This window comes from Anthonomus grandis, chromosome 6 (assembly GCF_022605725.1).
Source record: "Anthonomus grandis grandis chromosome 6, icAntGran1.3, whole genome shotgun sequence".
In the NCBI taxonomy this organism is placed as follows: Eukaryota; Metazoa; Arthropoda; class Insecta; order Coleoptera; family Curculionidae; genus Anthonomus; species Anthonomus grandis.
Window position 1 is genome coordinate 13858979 of NC_065551.1, and position 16504 is coordinate 13875482.

The window sequence follows — 16504 nt, forward strand, 5'->3', positions numbered from 1 at the left end:
TATCGAAATTCTAAAACCCAAAATACAACACACCTTCACAACATTGTTCTTAAATTTTAAAGTAGCATGGTATTTATTAAATATTTTAATACGCCTCATCTTGTATATTAAAATCACGAACAAAAACGAAACAAAAACCAATAATAATAATAATAACATAAATAATTACACTTTCACTCTGTTACTACCAATTTTAGAGCACCAAACAAGTCACATAAAAACATTTTTCTTTCTAATGCTCTGTAGCGTAGTATAGTATGTAGTGATAAATAAGCGCATTTCTCAACTACATATTATACTGAGGTGCAGAGCCGCCGAGTTTCATAGTGTTCTGTGCTGTAGTATAGTATGTAAATACGCTATCGGGTGACACAGAAAAAAGGAAACACTAAAGAATAAATAAAAAAATTAAATTTCGTATATCGATAGAACTTCCGGCTTAACAGGAAGTGACACTAACTTTTTTATTTTAAATGGGACAGTTGGTATAATATTACGTATTTCGATAAAAAATTATATTCTGAAAACAATGGTACTGTATTTTCTACTTTTTAAATTTATTTAAATAACAAATAATAGTTGCGCTTAACAAGATGTCAAGTATTATGTCAATTGTAAAATAAATGTAGAACGCGTCAAAACGTAGCCTATTCAAGAAATCAAGACCTTCTATGGTATTTTTATTAATTAAATGCGTTTATTTATGTGACTTCTTATGGGCTTATTTACCAACCGATTGAATAAATAATCATATCAAATTATTGGGAGAAAGAAACCGCATTTCAAAAGTGGTTGTTTCCAATAATGTGCTATTTAAAAAAATAATGTAAATACCAAAATTAATGATTTGAGCATTTTAAATAGGCGTGTAAGACTTAAGTCGTAAAATGCAATGAAAACTATATTTCCGTAATTACTTGACTAAAAATTAAAACTTTCAACGCATTTATGGCGCCTTATATTAAAATTTAAAAAAAGAAAATTTTCTATAAGTATAAAACAAAAAGTAGCAAATAGAGTACCATTGTTTTTAGAATATTATTTTCTATTGAAATACGTAATAATATACCAACTGTCCCATTCAAAATAAGAAAGTTACTGTCATTTCCTTTTAAAACGGAAGTGATGAAAAACAATAGAATATGTTAAAAGATGCTCTTATAACTATTCTATTAATATACAAAATTTGTTTATCTTGAAAAGTAAAAAAGTTATTAAGTGTTCCCTTTTTTCCGTGTCACCCGATATAGTTTAATTAATAGTTTATTGTGCTTTACTGTCTTTCTAACTCTATGTACTCTTCTTTTATCACTTTTTACTCTTCTTCATTTATTTGTTTATTTATTTCTTCTTGTATAGTTTGCACGATTACATAAGAGCAACATCATTTTAAATGGTTCAAAGATAAATAGAATTACACTTTCTATTAATATTATATCATGTCAAAAACCATTATATTAATAATAATTGGACAAGTTATTAGAGACCTAATTATAGATAATAATAAGCATATACTATAAAACCAGTCTTAATAGAATGCATCACTGATTATATATAAAATAATAAGAGCAGCCGGACAATTATAAAAATATTTCCTGCATCCTGCTAAGTAAAAAATTGAGTTATAATAATTACCATTAAGGTAGCAGTAAATCCAATTATGTGTCGATATATTATCGGAAAGGACGGACAAGTTTCTTTCGTCGCTCTTGATTTATGGTAACGGACATCGGGTCTAGTTAAGACGCAGATTAATGGGCGAATAATTCAAAATAATTGTTTAAATTAGTTTAAACAGTTAAAGGAATTATTTGTTGCACATATTAACATACTTTTCACATTAATAATAATTAATTAAAGAAAATGTCTCTTCCTCTTCTCCTCAGACTATATGCATCCACTCCTTAATGTAGTCCTCTTCCGTGTCTCTCTATTCATTGCCACTTGCATCCAGTTTTTCCCGAGGACTTTCTGGATATCGTCGCGCCATCTCTTCTGGGGTTTTCCTACTTTTCTTCTAGTTTCAAAATGAAAACTTCAAGCAGGGCCGTATCTGGACCAAAATTTTGGAGGGGTTAGGCCAGTGACATTTGAGAAATTAGGGAAAAAAAAAACTTTAATTTATAAATAGGTTTTACTAAAAGAAGATACCAGTTTAAACTAAAAAACACATTTAACAACGTTAAAATTTTAAAAATAGTAATTATAATAACAACTGAATATTTCTTTGCTTTTCCCTCGCAAAACGATTTAAGACTGCGGTATCAATTATAATATTTCTATGCACGCTTAAAAGGGCAAGCCTGTTAGCCGCTCTTGACCAGTTGAATTGCGCAAATAGTCTTTTAAAGGCCTTAGTGATGAAAATGATCGTTCTGATGAGGCTGTAGATACAGGTAACCTAGCCAGAATTTGAAACAGAGTATGAATATTGGGAAACAAAGATGGATTACATGCTGATAATGCATCAAGAGCATTTTTTGGCCTTTCTGCTTGAGGCAGCTTAATCCATTTTTGTTTCCACAACTGTAGTTCTGCAGATAACGTATCTAGGTCCAAAAATTCCTCATATAGTAACAAGTCTTCTATTTTTACTATGTGTGCTTCGCACATATTTGTACTAGACAATATAACGATGAAAGTGATTTTTCGTGATTTGCAAATTTTGCAGATAGTTCTTCTATGAATTGATCAAAAAAAGGAATTGCAACTGTGATTCAAAAATACTCCTCTGCAGTAGCTACCATGGCATTAGAACGATTCTGCTGTCGTGAAACTATTCTAGGTATTTTTATGCATTCTTCATCATCTATAGACTTTATAATAGCATCAGATTTTTTTAAAAATATTTTTGAATTATTGATCTATATTCAGTCTCATATTTCTGACTAATAACAGTATTCACATACTCAACAGCGCTAAATAGATCAAAAGCCACAGTCTGGAGAATTCTGCATAACGGTAGAGTAAAAGCAAATAAAGTGGACGCTGTTAACATACTGATGATAAACTCACTGGTCATAATAGCTCGAAGGAACTGCAAAGCTTTTGAAGAAGTTTTGATGTCTCTTACTTGTTTTAGTTCTTCTAATGTTTCAATAATGGGTTTAAAAACTTCAGTAAACCTAATTAGTCCATCATGATTTTCCACCCACCGAGTTTCACACATGGATGTTAACTTAGTCCATTTACTATTTGGAACATATTCTTTAATTTTATTTTTTAATATCTCAGTGCGCATAGCTGATATTTTTATAAAATTTGCAATAGATTTTATTGTTCCAATAGAATTTCTGATACTCTGAACCTTACAGGAATGGGCAAGAGCTAAATTTAAAGAATGAGCACTACAGTGCACATATAGTGCTGCTGGATATTTTTCTCTAATTATAGCCTGGACACCTTTAAAACTGCCACTCATTGCAGCGGCCGCATCATAACCCTGTCCAACCATGTAAGTGCAATTCACTCCAAGTGCTTGTAAACTTTCCAGCATTACTGTCGCTAAATTCTTACCAGTAGTATTCTGAACAGCTACAAATTTCAAAAAATCTTCCTTCAATGTATAGGAAGAGTTGTCGACATGTTTATCAAAATTTATATATCTTACACAAAGGGATAATTATTCAACACGAGAAATATTTGTAGTTTCATCCATCAGAATAGAAAAATATTTTGCTCGGTTTATTTTAATTACAATTTCATGTTGTATTATTTCGCCACAAATTTTGATTATATTATTTTGAATTATTGGGCTGTACATTATATGTACATTGCGTTTAACGATTGTCCTTGAATGTGATCCATTAAATTTTTGTCTCCACATGAGAGGTGCATACGTAATAACGCCCTGAAATTTCCGTCATTATGAGTGGGCTTATCCAAAGTTATGGGTCCAGACTCGGAAGTTCCTCGTAAAGCTAACTCTTGACGGCCACATAAGATAATTGTCTTAATAATTGGTACTAGCTTTCTTCTGTTTTCTGCAATTTGCTTCGAACGGCTGGAATCGAGTTGCATCATGATATCTGGTGCAGATCTATTAAAAGTTGCAATAAAGTTATCGGCAAAAACGGAGTTATTTTAGTCAGTTTTACCGTGTTGAATAAATACCTCAATAGCATCTTTCCACTTGTTAACATGTTTTGCAACTAAAGCGTTAAGCTTCTGATGATCTCCTTTTCCATTTAATTCACATGAGAAAACTGCACAATATTTACACACTGCACCTTGTTCATCTTTGGCAGTGTAGCTAAGCCACTGAAAGCGTTTTAGCCACCCCAATTGAAATTTTAAGTTTCTTTTTTTAGAAATAGGAAACTTATATTTTTCATCTGGAATCCATCCAGCCGTCAATAGTTTATATTTAAGAGCATCATCAAGTTTTTTAACAAAACACCAACCGATGTCTAACTCATGGATATTATCTTCAGATGTTGCGATTTCATCTTTATGCATCAAATTTACTGTTTGGCTGCAACTTGCAATTTCTTCTGTTGATTCGGTGAAGGTCGTTGAAGGTTTATTCTTTTTCATCAAAAAATCACTTAAAGAGCTTTGCAAACTTCGTTTTGCCATTTCGATTTAATTTCTGAAATAAAATTATAAATTTAACCCTCATTTACATTGGAATTTCAAACCAAATTAAGTAAGTTGAAATTGACAGATTTGCGCTTGCAGGGTCCAAGCAAAAATTCTTACTTGACATTTGACCGCAATTTGTAATGGTTGTAGGAGTTTCCTATTTGACAGCTTAAATTTTGAAAAGAAAAATTTCAATGTAAATGGGGTTTTAATAAAAACTGATAAATCTGATAAATATACCAGTGACAATGAATGAAAAGACTAAAATATATCAATGAAATCTCTTCACCTATAGATTAGCCATCACCTACTTATTTTATGCCTAAGCAACTAACTAATTTTTAAAAACAAAAAATATTGAAAATGCCCGAATCGTAGAGCAACCATGGCGCTTGCCAAGCGGCAAAAATATGAAAACAGAACCAGTGGCGATCACGCCGATAGTCAAACACATCGGGAGGCGAGAGCAGCTTTATAAATGATATTCGGGCCCGTTGGTGGAAATTTAATCCTTGAAAGTTGTGCCGTCAAATTTTGGCATAATCTATAGGTACTAACTAATAATTTTAAAATAAAATATAGGTAAATTTGTGATGCAATGATGACTTGTATTTTTTTCGTACTTTTTTTGTATATTTTTCTACCTATTTTTCATTCAGTGCAAAAAATGCGGAAACATAATTATTTATAATTCACGGAGGACAGGGTTGACCATAAAAACATTTAAATGAATATATTTCATATTGACGTTAGATAAAAAAAATGATTATTATTCACTTTAGATAAAAAAACGCAGATTACCTTTTGTCCTACTGCTGTCAATTTGAAAATTGCAATGTCTATTTACAGTGTTTACACATTACACAAACACACATACACAATAGACTATATTATTAGTCTATTAAATAATATTATATTATAAATAGTAACTATTAATCAACAAGTTAGTACACAGTATAATATGGTAGGTACATAAGATTTACTCCTAACAGTCCTAACATAACCTAAAAATAATAAATAGACGAATCTCAAGCTTGATCTTCAGTCATCACCTAAACCGTCACCCGCGAGCTTAACGGATTTTTTTTTACGATTCCAGACTATTGTGAGTTTATTTTTCGTTCATTTTTAATATAGAAAAAGTGATTTTGCACTTTAAAAATTTTATTTTTTGACCAATAGAGTGATTTAAATACTATTTTATTGTATTGTTGACCGTTATTAAGTAAATTTAAAAAAAAGAGTTATAGTTACCAGTCGTTTCAATTTTATTTTACGTTATAAGATTTTCGGGGGGGGGGGGGAGGTTTGAACCCCCAACCCTCCCCCCAGATACGGCCCTGACTTCAGGGATTAAACTTAAAAAAAATTCCTTTAAGGTAATTTTGCCTAAGAAGCTTTAAAAAATATTAAAAAAAAAAAATATTTTTTTTTGCTCTTTATGAGCATAATATAATATCCTTGATAATAAATCACTTAAACGTCATTTTTTTTTCAAGTGACGCATAATGTTTTATCTGTCGCCCTAACAAAAAAAAAATCATAATTTTTTTAAGTTCAGCGTAACCCTCCTAATTGTGCTATCAAAATCCTCGTGAATTAGTTGGATAAAAGCTGAAAAAAAAACCTAAAGCAGAGAGACAGGCGGTGCCACGTTTAATTTTTTCCCATTTTTACCGGAGGTCGGCATAACTGGGAAAAATGGCAGCTTTTCGCCCTATAAAAGAAAACGTAAACGTGTCCGACCAGAGCTCCGAATTTATTCGAAAAGTCTGGAAAAGATTACGATTTATATCTTAAAATGTGCTTTTAGCCCGGGCTATTTTACGTCTTAAGTTTCGCGCGACTTATCTTGATGGCACAAAAATTTAAATATAAATTTTAATTTTTACTTTCGAGGCCAACCAATCCACTGGAATAGTGATTTTTGTCCACTTTAAGCGTTAAATCCGAAGTTTGAACTAGTTCTAAGCGATTAATCTTGTCAAACAAGACAAACGTATGAGGGTAGAAGAGCGATTGGGGTCGATCATTGCGGTGCAGTCGCGTAGCATCGCTTAAGAGCAGATAACATCTTCAGAACTACATATTCGGACGGGAACGGGGCCATTTAACCGGTTCGATTTGGCCCAGAATCCAATTTTTGTATTTTGGTTTGGGTTTAGAGTTCTTGTTTTGAATATTATTGGGCAACAAGATTTTTAAAAAATACATTTTTAATTTGTCAAGCATCTAAAGTTGTACAATTTCCGAATGATCCAGACAGTAATTGAGAATTAAAAAGATTATGAAGAAAATAGATCAGTATAGATAACTTCAATTTTCATTATTATACCCGATATCTTAGTCTAACATTTCTTCTTTATGTTACTGACTGATACGGCAATATAACAGTGATAACTGAACCCATTTACTTTTTTTCATATCATCATTTTAATGGCTGCTGGGCGCCATCTTGGAAAAAAAATTAAATGGAAAGGGTGGTGTTGTGGCACATCATTTTGAAGCTCCTAACGAGTACTTTATAACCCTAGAATATAAATTCAATACATATTGTGGGGCCTCTATTCATCGAACAAAATTTAGCAGAGGAGCCGTATTTGGATATGCTGGAAAATACTATTAACCGTCTAATCACCGAAGCTGTCGAAACAAATCCTAATGAATTCGATATGGATATTTTATTCCAGCAAGATGGAGCACCACATTGCTTCAGACAAGTTCGGAACTATTTAAATAACAATTTCCCCCGTCGTTGGATTGGCCGTCGAGGACCTGTGGAATGGCCAGCTCGTTCGCCAGATTTGACACCTCTAGACTTTTTTTTATGGGGCTATTTGAAGCAAAAGTTGAACGAAACTGAACCTGCTTCAGATTGGATTTACGACAGAAAATAACGAATATTTGTAAATGTATCGATGTTAGTGTATTTGAAAATGTTCGGTGTGAAATTTCGGACCGACTGTTCTTGTGTCAAGAAATTCAAGACAGCATCTTCTTACCTTTACTCAATGTATTTATTCAATATATCAAGTTAAATGTTTATGTATTCAGGTAATTATTAAATGTATCACCATTTTGTAGTAGGTAAAGATATTGAATTTATATTCTAGGATTATAAAGTACTCGTTAGAAGCTCCAAAATGATGTGCCGCAAGACCACTCTTTCCATTTAATTTTTTTTCCAAGATGGCGCCCAGCAGCCGTGTTGACATTTTCATCTATCAATTTTACTTTAAAACATAGTATTCATTCATCAATTGCATTACCTCAAGTTTCAATATTTTAAATTTATCCGTTCAAAAAATTAAGAGGGGAGGGGGGCATTAAAGAAAAGCACTGTATAAGAATCATAATTCTGTATTTTCACATTTTTTTATAATTATCACTTAGAACTGTTGGAAATTGCGTTTTTTATTGTTCACCAAACTACAAAAGAATGATATAATTTTATTGCAAGACTTTCTGTGAGATAAGGATATAAATATGAGTCTACAGATTGAGGAATTGAGCATTACGCATAGAGACGTGACATATGGCAATGCCGTTGCATACATTTTATGCGCTCTACTACTCACCTGCTACGTTGTTTTTCAGTACGGCGTTAGTAAGTAAGTATTTGATTTTGATGAGGGTAACTGTATTACTTGCAATAAAATTTCGCAAAATAAATAAATAAATAATGTCTTTATTATACCAAAATGTACAAGGGAGAAGTCTAGCCTAGGGCTAATCAACTAAACCTCTAATTACATGAAATTTATACCAAATTACCTAGATAGCAGTTATAGAAAGAAGATAATAGGAAACCCGTGAGATCCATGAAATCTATCTTGAGTTGGAAAATAAGCAATGACATAAAACTAAAAAAAAAAAAAAAGGAATGAACACATTTTCCCTTTCAATTATAAGGAGATCATCTATAACGTGAAAAAATGCGATTTTTGATTTTACTTTAAAAACAGCAATTGACATGCACTTAAGTGAATTCGGAAGTTCATTATACATCGAAACAACATTAAAAAGAAAACATCTATGAAATAAGGCAGAATGAAAATAAGGAAGCGATAATTTACTTATAAATCTTAGATTGACATCGTGCACATCTCTTCGAAAATTGAATTTTTTACAAAAGCAAGCAGAGGAGGGTATACCAAGCAATCGATGCACAAAAACGGCCAACTCAGGAAGATAAAGATTTTCTACACGCAACCATCCAAGAGTACACATTTTTTCTGAAACTCTGTCATATTTTTTAAGTTAAAAATGAAATCTAATGTTCTGTAAACGATACAGAGTGACTTTATCTAACCGAGGAACATAAAAACAATGTTACAGTAGTTCATAATAGGAAGTACTAAAGACTCGCATAATTTCATGCATACTTTGTAGTTAATGATACTTCTATTAGCGTACAATGGTTTGAGCGCAAAATTGGATTTTTTAATTACGTCAGAAACGTGCATTTTAAGTCTCAAGTCCTCCTCGAAGATTACACCAAGATTTTTAATGCTATCAACTATTTTTAACTGCATTCTCCCTACAAATAGTTGTAAATTATCCAAGACAATTTTTTCTTATTTTTTGAAAGAAACACATTACAGAACACTTGCTAGGATTTAATTTTAAATTATTGCTTGACGACAAAGTTTAAACACATGACAATACGTCATCAGCTTTAAAAGAATAATAAATTTGCGTATCATCCGCAAAGCCCTGAATACTGCAATATTTAATAACCTTATATATGTCTGCTATGTACATTAGAAATATGATAGGACCCAAGACGGATCCTTGTTGTACCCCAGAACTTATATAAGACCGGTTTGACTGAGCTTGATTTTTTAATACCCCCAGTTGCTTTCTTTCAGAAAGATACGACCTAAAGAAGTTTAATGAATTATTATCGAATCCATAATAGGTCCACTTTGCTAAAAGCAGGCAACGTATCGAAAGCTTTAGAAAAATCAAGCAATATAAGCGCCGTAGTATCACCCCTATCCAAAGCCTCAATGATTCCTTAAGTAACTTTTAACTAGGCAGATGTGGTGCTGTGCCACTTTCGGAAACCAGACTGTCCCTACGGGATTATGTTATTTGTGAAAAAGAAATCATACATCTGTCACAAAATAAACTTTTCTAAAACTTTCGAAATTAATGGAATAATGGATATAGGTCTAAGGTCGCAGTAGTCCTTTGGACTACTGATTTTAGCTAAAGGCATTATAAGAGAAGTCTTGCAAACATCAGGAAAACAACCTCTTCCTAAACAGGAGTTTATAACATGAGTCAAGTGAGGAGTAAGATATTGAATACAATATTGGGGCATATTCGCTGAGATGCAGTCACTACCACAGGCATTAGATTTAAGGTCTGAAACTATTTTTTAAATTTTTGCTACAATGACTAAGCGAAATGAAAACTGGAGATCAGGACTAAAGGTACGATTAAGAAAATATTCGACTGCCTCTAAGCAGTTATCTGAAGAACTATAAACTGATGAAAAATAATCATTTATTTTGTCAGGATTTTGAAGGTTTACAGGTATAGAACAGAATTTCTGAGACTAAGTTTTTTTATTGCTTCCCATAGTTTTTTACTATTGCTGCTTTTTTGATGACGTTCCAAATCTGCTTTCTTTTTCCACCTAATCATCCCCACCACCGAATTTCGTAGTTGCTTGTAGAATAGCCAATCGGAACTCTTAGACTTTTTAAATCTCGATAACGCTTTATTTTTTCATTTTATAAATAGTTTAACGCTTTCGGCAATCCATGGAGTATAAGGTTTAGAAATCTTTGAGGTAGTTAATGGGACATGTGTCTCAAATAATAAACAAATGTTGCTGGACAAATACTCGACTGTTTCACCCAATTCATAAATATGGTAAATATTATCCCAATTTAATTCTTCTAGATCAGCAAGAAAATCATTCCTGTCAAAAAATCTAAAATTGCGCTAAAACCTATATTTTATTTGTTCATTTTCAACCTTAATCCTGACGTCACAAACTATTGCATGGTGATCGGAAATTAAATCAGCATTCAGAGTATAAGAACGTACGACACTTGTGAGTTTCTTAAAATAAATCACATCAATCAAAGTTTGTGTGTTAGCTGCTATACGAGTAGGCTCATTTATTACCTAGGCAAAATCCTATGCAGAAAAGCAATCCAACAAAATATTGTCTGAAAAGTGCTTCACATTGGAATCACCGAGAATAATAACATTATCATATTGTGAACATGTAAAGGATAAAATATCGTCAAAACAATAAACACAATGACGTAGATCTCTCCTAGAAGGCCTATAGAATGAGCCGACAAAAAAAAGTTTCTTTCCTAAACGTAATTTAACGAATAAGCACTCGAGATCAAGGGAGAACTCAAAATCCTCGAAGGTTAAAGAGCTTTCAAGAGACTGCCGAACATAACCCAACTCACATCCAACCCAACCCAACCCCCTCCTCCCCCCTATTCCTCACAAATAACTTATAAGTTCGAATTGAAAAACTGTAAGATCTATCATCACTAAGCCAAGTCTCAGAAATGCATATAACGTCAATTCCAGCTGATACAATCAAATCCGAGAGGTGATCAAAACCTGTAGACAGAGAACGCACGTGGTGACCAAACTTAAAGTTAATTATTATTATTTAATCAAAGAAGGCCAACAACATATTCTCCAAAACTCAGAAAAAAAAAGGAAAAACAAACAAATAAAAAAGACTGTACTTAGAAATCACGGAAAATAGTATAAAAATGAATTATATAAACTAAAAAGAGAAAATGTTTCAATAATAAAAACAATAATAATAAGATGAAATAACACTTTTTTTTACTTATGTGGCCCCTATACCACTATATTACGCAAAAATAAATACAATATAAGTATAGATTCTTTTGAAAGCTAGCAATAATCCCAAATGCTATAATAACTATAATAATTTAATATTCGTAAGGATATTAAAGTACCTTTAAATAGAATTCAAATCGTCCTCATTCTGTACACAAGGCACAATACCCCGATTTTTTATGTAATCATTGCCATGTGAAATCCACACATTTTGTTTAGAAAACGAAACCAATGCAGTTTTAACCACCAAACGATTTTTGGTTTAAGCTTGTAAATTCTACCATTACGACCGGCGGTTTAACGATGAGCTCGGACGTGTTTTGTTTAACGCGGAAACATCTTTTGATGTCTGAATCTCGAAGGTCACTAACTTGCATTTTGGATCGCAGTAAATTTGATACCGAATGCTGCAACTTAATCGTTTTCATCGCTGTGACATTGTAGGCCAAAAACGCTAATGTTCAGGCGCCTAGAGTGCTGTTCCTGGGCATCCATCATGCGCAGCAGGCTTTGTTTTTGTTGCGCAGATCTAATGTCTCCCCCTTGGCTGAAAAAAGTTCATTTTCCATAAATAAGCGAAAGTTCAGGCATCAGTATACAATAATTAAAACGTTATTTTAATAAAAATAAATACAAACTCTGATAAAAGTGAAAAAATGTAAATACTACAAAAATGAAATTTAGAACTCCTAAAAATATTCTTGAAAGACAAAAATAATTTTTTTAAATAGAATACTTTAGCAGAACTTCTTTGGCTAAACAAGTAGATAAGCTATCATTAAATCCTATTACAAGTAAAAACGTATTACCAAAAGAGTATCTAGTAAATGGAATTGGCACATATAATAATTTTTTCTCGCAATTGCTCTAAATTTATTGGCTTACTAAATTCGTGCTTGTAAATAATCTCCTAAAGATAATCCTATAAATAAAAGTCATTTGAAATCTAAGAGTATTTCTTAAAAATTCTTTTACCATAATCTCACTATGAGCGGGACAGCCGTCTTTTTAAAAATAGACCGATCCCAGAGGTCTAAACAAGCAGTCGCTTAAAATACCAGCTCAAACATTCAAATTCAGATCCAGAATAAATTTATTTAAATTTAATTGTTAAAATTAAAATTCAATATAAATATTACATCCGCTTAATAGTACGACCAATTAATTCTTAGTATGTACCCTAATATTTATAAATTGTAAGAAATAAGATAACAGATATAAAAAAAAAGGAAAAAAGATAATGATAAACCAATGTAAATAAAATTATAAACAAAACTCAACGAATTAAATATTTTAATTATTTTATTAATAGTTCAAAATTCCCAGCATTCACTTCTTGGCAAAATGTTAGTCTATATAAAAACTCATCCAAAATATTTCTAAGAGAATTTTAATTAATTTGACTAATTTCATATCTAATTTTAAATTTTAGATCATCTAAATTGCGTGCTCTCTTTGCAAACTTTTGATTTTTACATTCCTCCAAAGAAAAAAATCCAGGGGTATGAGATCTGGGGATCTTGCAGGCCATTCTGTAAGATCTACCAATCCACTGTCCGGGCAATACCGCATTCGGATATTCGCGTACCTGACGAGCAAAATGGGGTGGGGCACCATCTTGTTAAAACCAAATATATCTATTTGGAATATTAAGAGTTGAAATTAAGTCATTTTGAAGAAATTCTAAATATCGTTCTTCGGTAAGAATTTGATCGAAAAAAAGATCCAATAATTTAATTATTTAAAATCCCTGCCCAATCATTTAATTTTTGTAGATGCTGTGTATGATTTTCTTTCATGTGGATATTTCAATGTGGATCATTCGTGCTCCAATACCTAAATTTTTGCTTATTTACTGCTTTATCACTAAATAATAATGGATTTAAGTTACATATTTCCATCAAATTTTCATAAAATTCTAGCTCTAACTAAGAACTAGCTAATAACATTATTTGAAGCTGCTTCAGAAGACGAAATATGGGGATTATCTTCCACTTCTAATAATATATTTAATCTTGTATTTTCAATAGTTTTTGGACCACCTGGCCGTATACAATTTTTCACTGTCCGTGTTTCTGTAAATTCTCTTTCAACTTTACTTACTGTACTTCTTGTAAATAAGTCTTTCCGGATATTTTGCATTAAATAAATTACAAACTTCTTCATGAGTTCTTTGTTTATCTCCGTATCTAATAAAAATTAAAATTTTAATTCGTTGAGTTTCATTTAAAAGAACCATATTTACTTTAAACATCCAGTGACACAAGTCATAATTGACAATTTACTTATCATGACAATACACCTTAAGTTACGCTTGTTTTTTTTATTAGATACCATTTTAAATGCATTTGTTCCATATTTTTTGATATGTATTATATTTTGTATGTTTTCAGAAAAAGGGGATTAAAAAGTAAGAATAGAAAGATGAAATCCGTTTTTTTCTATTATTAGTACAATAAAAGTTTTTGATTTAGAGCACTGTTTTTAAGATTGAGCACAAATTTGGTATTTTTAGTAAATTTTACTTTCAAAAATCACAAAAAAATCATATTTATGTTTGTTTTTCCAATAGCATGCCATGAATTCTTTCACACATGAAATAACATTAGAGAAAGAATAACAGGTCGAAAAGTGAACAATTTCGATTTCGCTCTCTATTTCAGGAACAAAAGTAGTTGGAATATTTCTATTTGTAGCTTTAAACGTTTTACAGAAAAAGTGATACAGGGTCGCGAAAATCGCAAATCTATATCTTAAAAAATTACAGAGATACCCTGCAATCTCCTCCAAAATGGGACACAGTATACATAGATATTATGCTATTTTTGCCAAGACAACAAAACATGATATAAGCTCTGTTGGTAAATCCATGGACAAAACTTCAAAAGTTTCGAAGTTTTATATTTTTAATAGTATATTAATAGTTAGGTATTTAAAAAAAATAGTTAGATTTAAAAATATATTCGTCTTTCATACATACATACACATTCAAGTTTTTATCTATAATTCTAATCTAAAATCGCCTATCCTACGTTTATGAACACGGTTCCCCGTCGGTCATATCGGTATTTACTTGTGAAAATATCGATAATAATCGCCTTTTTCTATGCTAGGGCACAAACAGCATAAGTTTTTACTATCCTATAATAACTGTAAGGATATCCTATCCTTATAAGGCGCAATTCACACAGAACGGGCGTATGGGGGTGGCGTGGGACTGGCGTGGTAGACGCATGTGCCACTTGCATGTTCGCTTATGGGGCAATACAGATAGAAATGGCGTGGCACAGGCGTCATAAGTCACGCCACCGCCACGTCACTTCGACGCCAGTGGCCTACACTAGTGGTAAATGCCATATTCCAAACACATAATACATAAGAATTTTTTCTTCATTCTTATGTGTTATGTGATACCAAACAGCGGTTTATATTGCTTCTTTTCGTCTATTTGGTAAAATGCGGGATGATTATTTATTTAATACCGAGTTCTGTGAAAACGTGCAACAGTATGCAGTTCTATACGACTATAGAAGGTCAGATTACTGCAATAGAAGTGCACAAAATCAAGCATGGGAAAAAATATCAAATAAATTCTTAACCTAAGAATGAAAAACAAAATCAGGACAAGCAACAAAACGAGTCCAAGAATATTATTTGGCACGAAATCTCTTCTTTTTGGATCCTTTTTTGAAGTCTTGTAAGAGCAAAGGCAACGTGGATTAAGAGTCTGCCGATGCATCATGGAGCCACCACGCAGCTGAAACGGGGTCACAATCTAATGAGTCTAAAGACAACTCCAATGATGATGTACTCTCACCTTATAACATTCTATTCATTCATTCCTCTCGGTCACCTCTACCATCTTCCAGTACGTCTATCGATGATCAACCGATAGCAATGAGAGCACCTAAAACACTACTACAGAAAGAAGATGATTTTAGAAAAAAAAGAAGTTAGCAGCCTCAACCGCTATTAATGAGGTCAACCAGCAAGCTTACCAGTACTTTGAAAAAAAGCAACAATTGCTGGAGATCCAAAACAGCAAAAACGAATGCCACAATCGATCCTCCTGACCCAGACCTGGCGTTTTTAAGTCCATGAATTCTGTTCAGTTTCAAAATTGGAATTTTGAATTTAGCCGAGCAAATACTATCCTCAACCATTCCTGAAGCCTCTACTATCCCGATGGATAGTTCTCAATCTTGGATTGAAGATACGGTAAATGGAAATCTAGACTCAGTACCGCACAGGAACACGGATGAATTTCATTTGAGTAAATTTATACAATAATTAATATTAGGGTAATATTATCGTTATTTTTTTTTTTGTTTTAGATTAAACAGAAATAAATTTATTTAAATATATTTTCTTTAACTTACCTCAGCGTTATTAACAACCTTTCCTCTGGACTGACAAGTTCTCTCCAATTTGAGATTTCTTCTCAATATTAACCTTTACTAAAGCTAGTATTTTATAAAAACATTGAACAGACATTCGATAGAAACTTTGAAAACATTCAGGGTACATTTTGGGCTCTCGCATAACATTAAACAAACCACCAGTTTTTTCTTTATCTAACCACAACGGATGTATTCAGTAACTCCTTTGCCTTTGAATGTTAGCTAAATTTACAAGGTTCAATATATCTTGATCACCTTCGTCATCCGAAAGCATTGTAACTTTACTACACAGTTATGTACGTAACAAATAAATGACAATAATCACATTGAATCTCTTTCTATGTGAATTGTGCGCGCCACGTCCACTCCATTCCAGCTTTATGCCAGTCCCACGCCACCGCCATACGCCCGTTCTGTGTGAATTGCGACTAACAGTCCACAAAACACTCAAATCAATCAAAAACTAAATAAAAAGCACAGTACCTCACAAATACCGAGTGTAAACACGAAGCCTTTTGACTTTGACAATATGATATTTCGCTTATGCTTGCGGTGTTGCCATGCCACATTTTTTTGGAAATATGTGTAAGCTTGACAACACATTATAGAATCGGTAAATACGTCTGTAAACAAAACACTCCCGTTCTCTTGAGCATATGTTGAAC

The 16504-nt window shown here is 32.3% G+C and overlaps 1 protein-coding gene and 1 long non-coding RNA gene across 3 annotated transcripts in view; one reads left to right on the forward strand and one right to left on the reverse strand.

The window, feature by feature from the left end:
- LOC126737473 (monocarboxylate transporter 2-like) overlaps positions 1-16504 on the forward strand; it is a 670913-nt gene that overhangs the window by 139356 nt on the left and 515053 nt on the right. The gene's annotated exons all lie outside the window — the stretch shown is intronic.
- On the reverse strand, positions 11298-16391 carry LOC126737483 (uncharacterized). Its single transcript, XR_007661031.1, has 2 exons — positions 15819-16391; positions 11298-11986 (listed from the first exon to the last, which is right to left on the reverse strand). It is a non-coding gene; the product is annotated as an uncharacterized LOC126737483 (long non-coding RNA).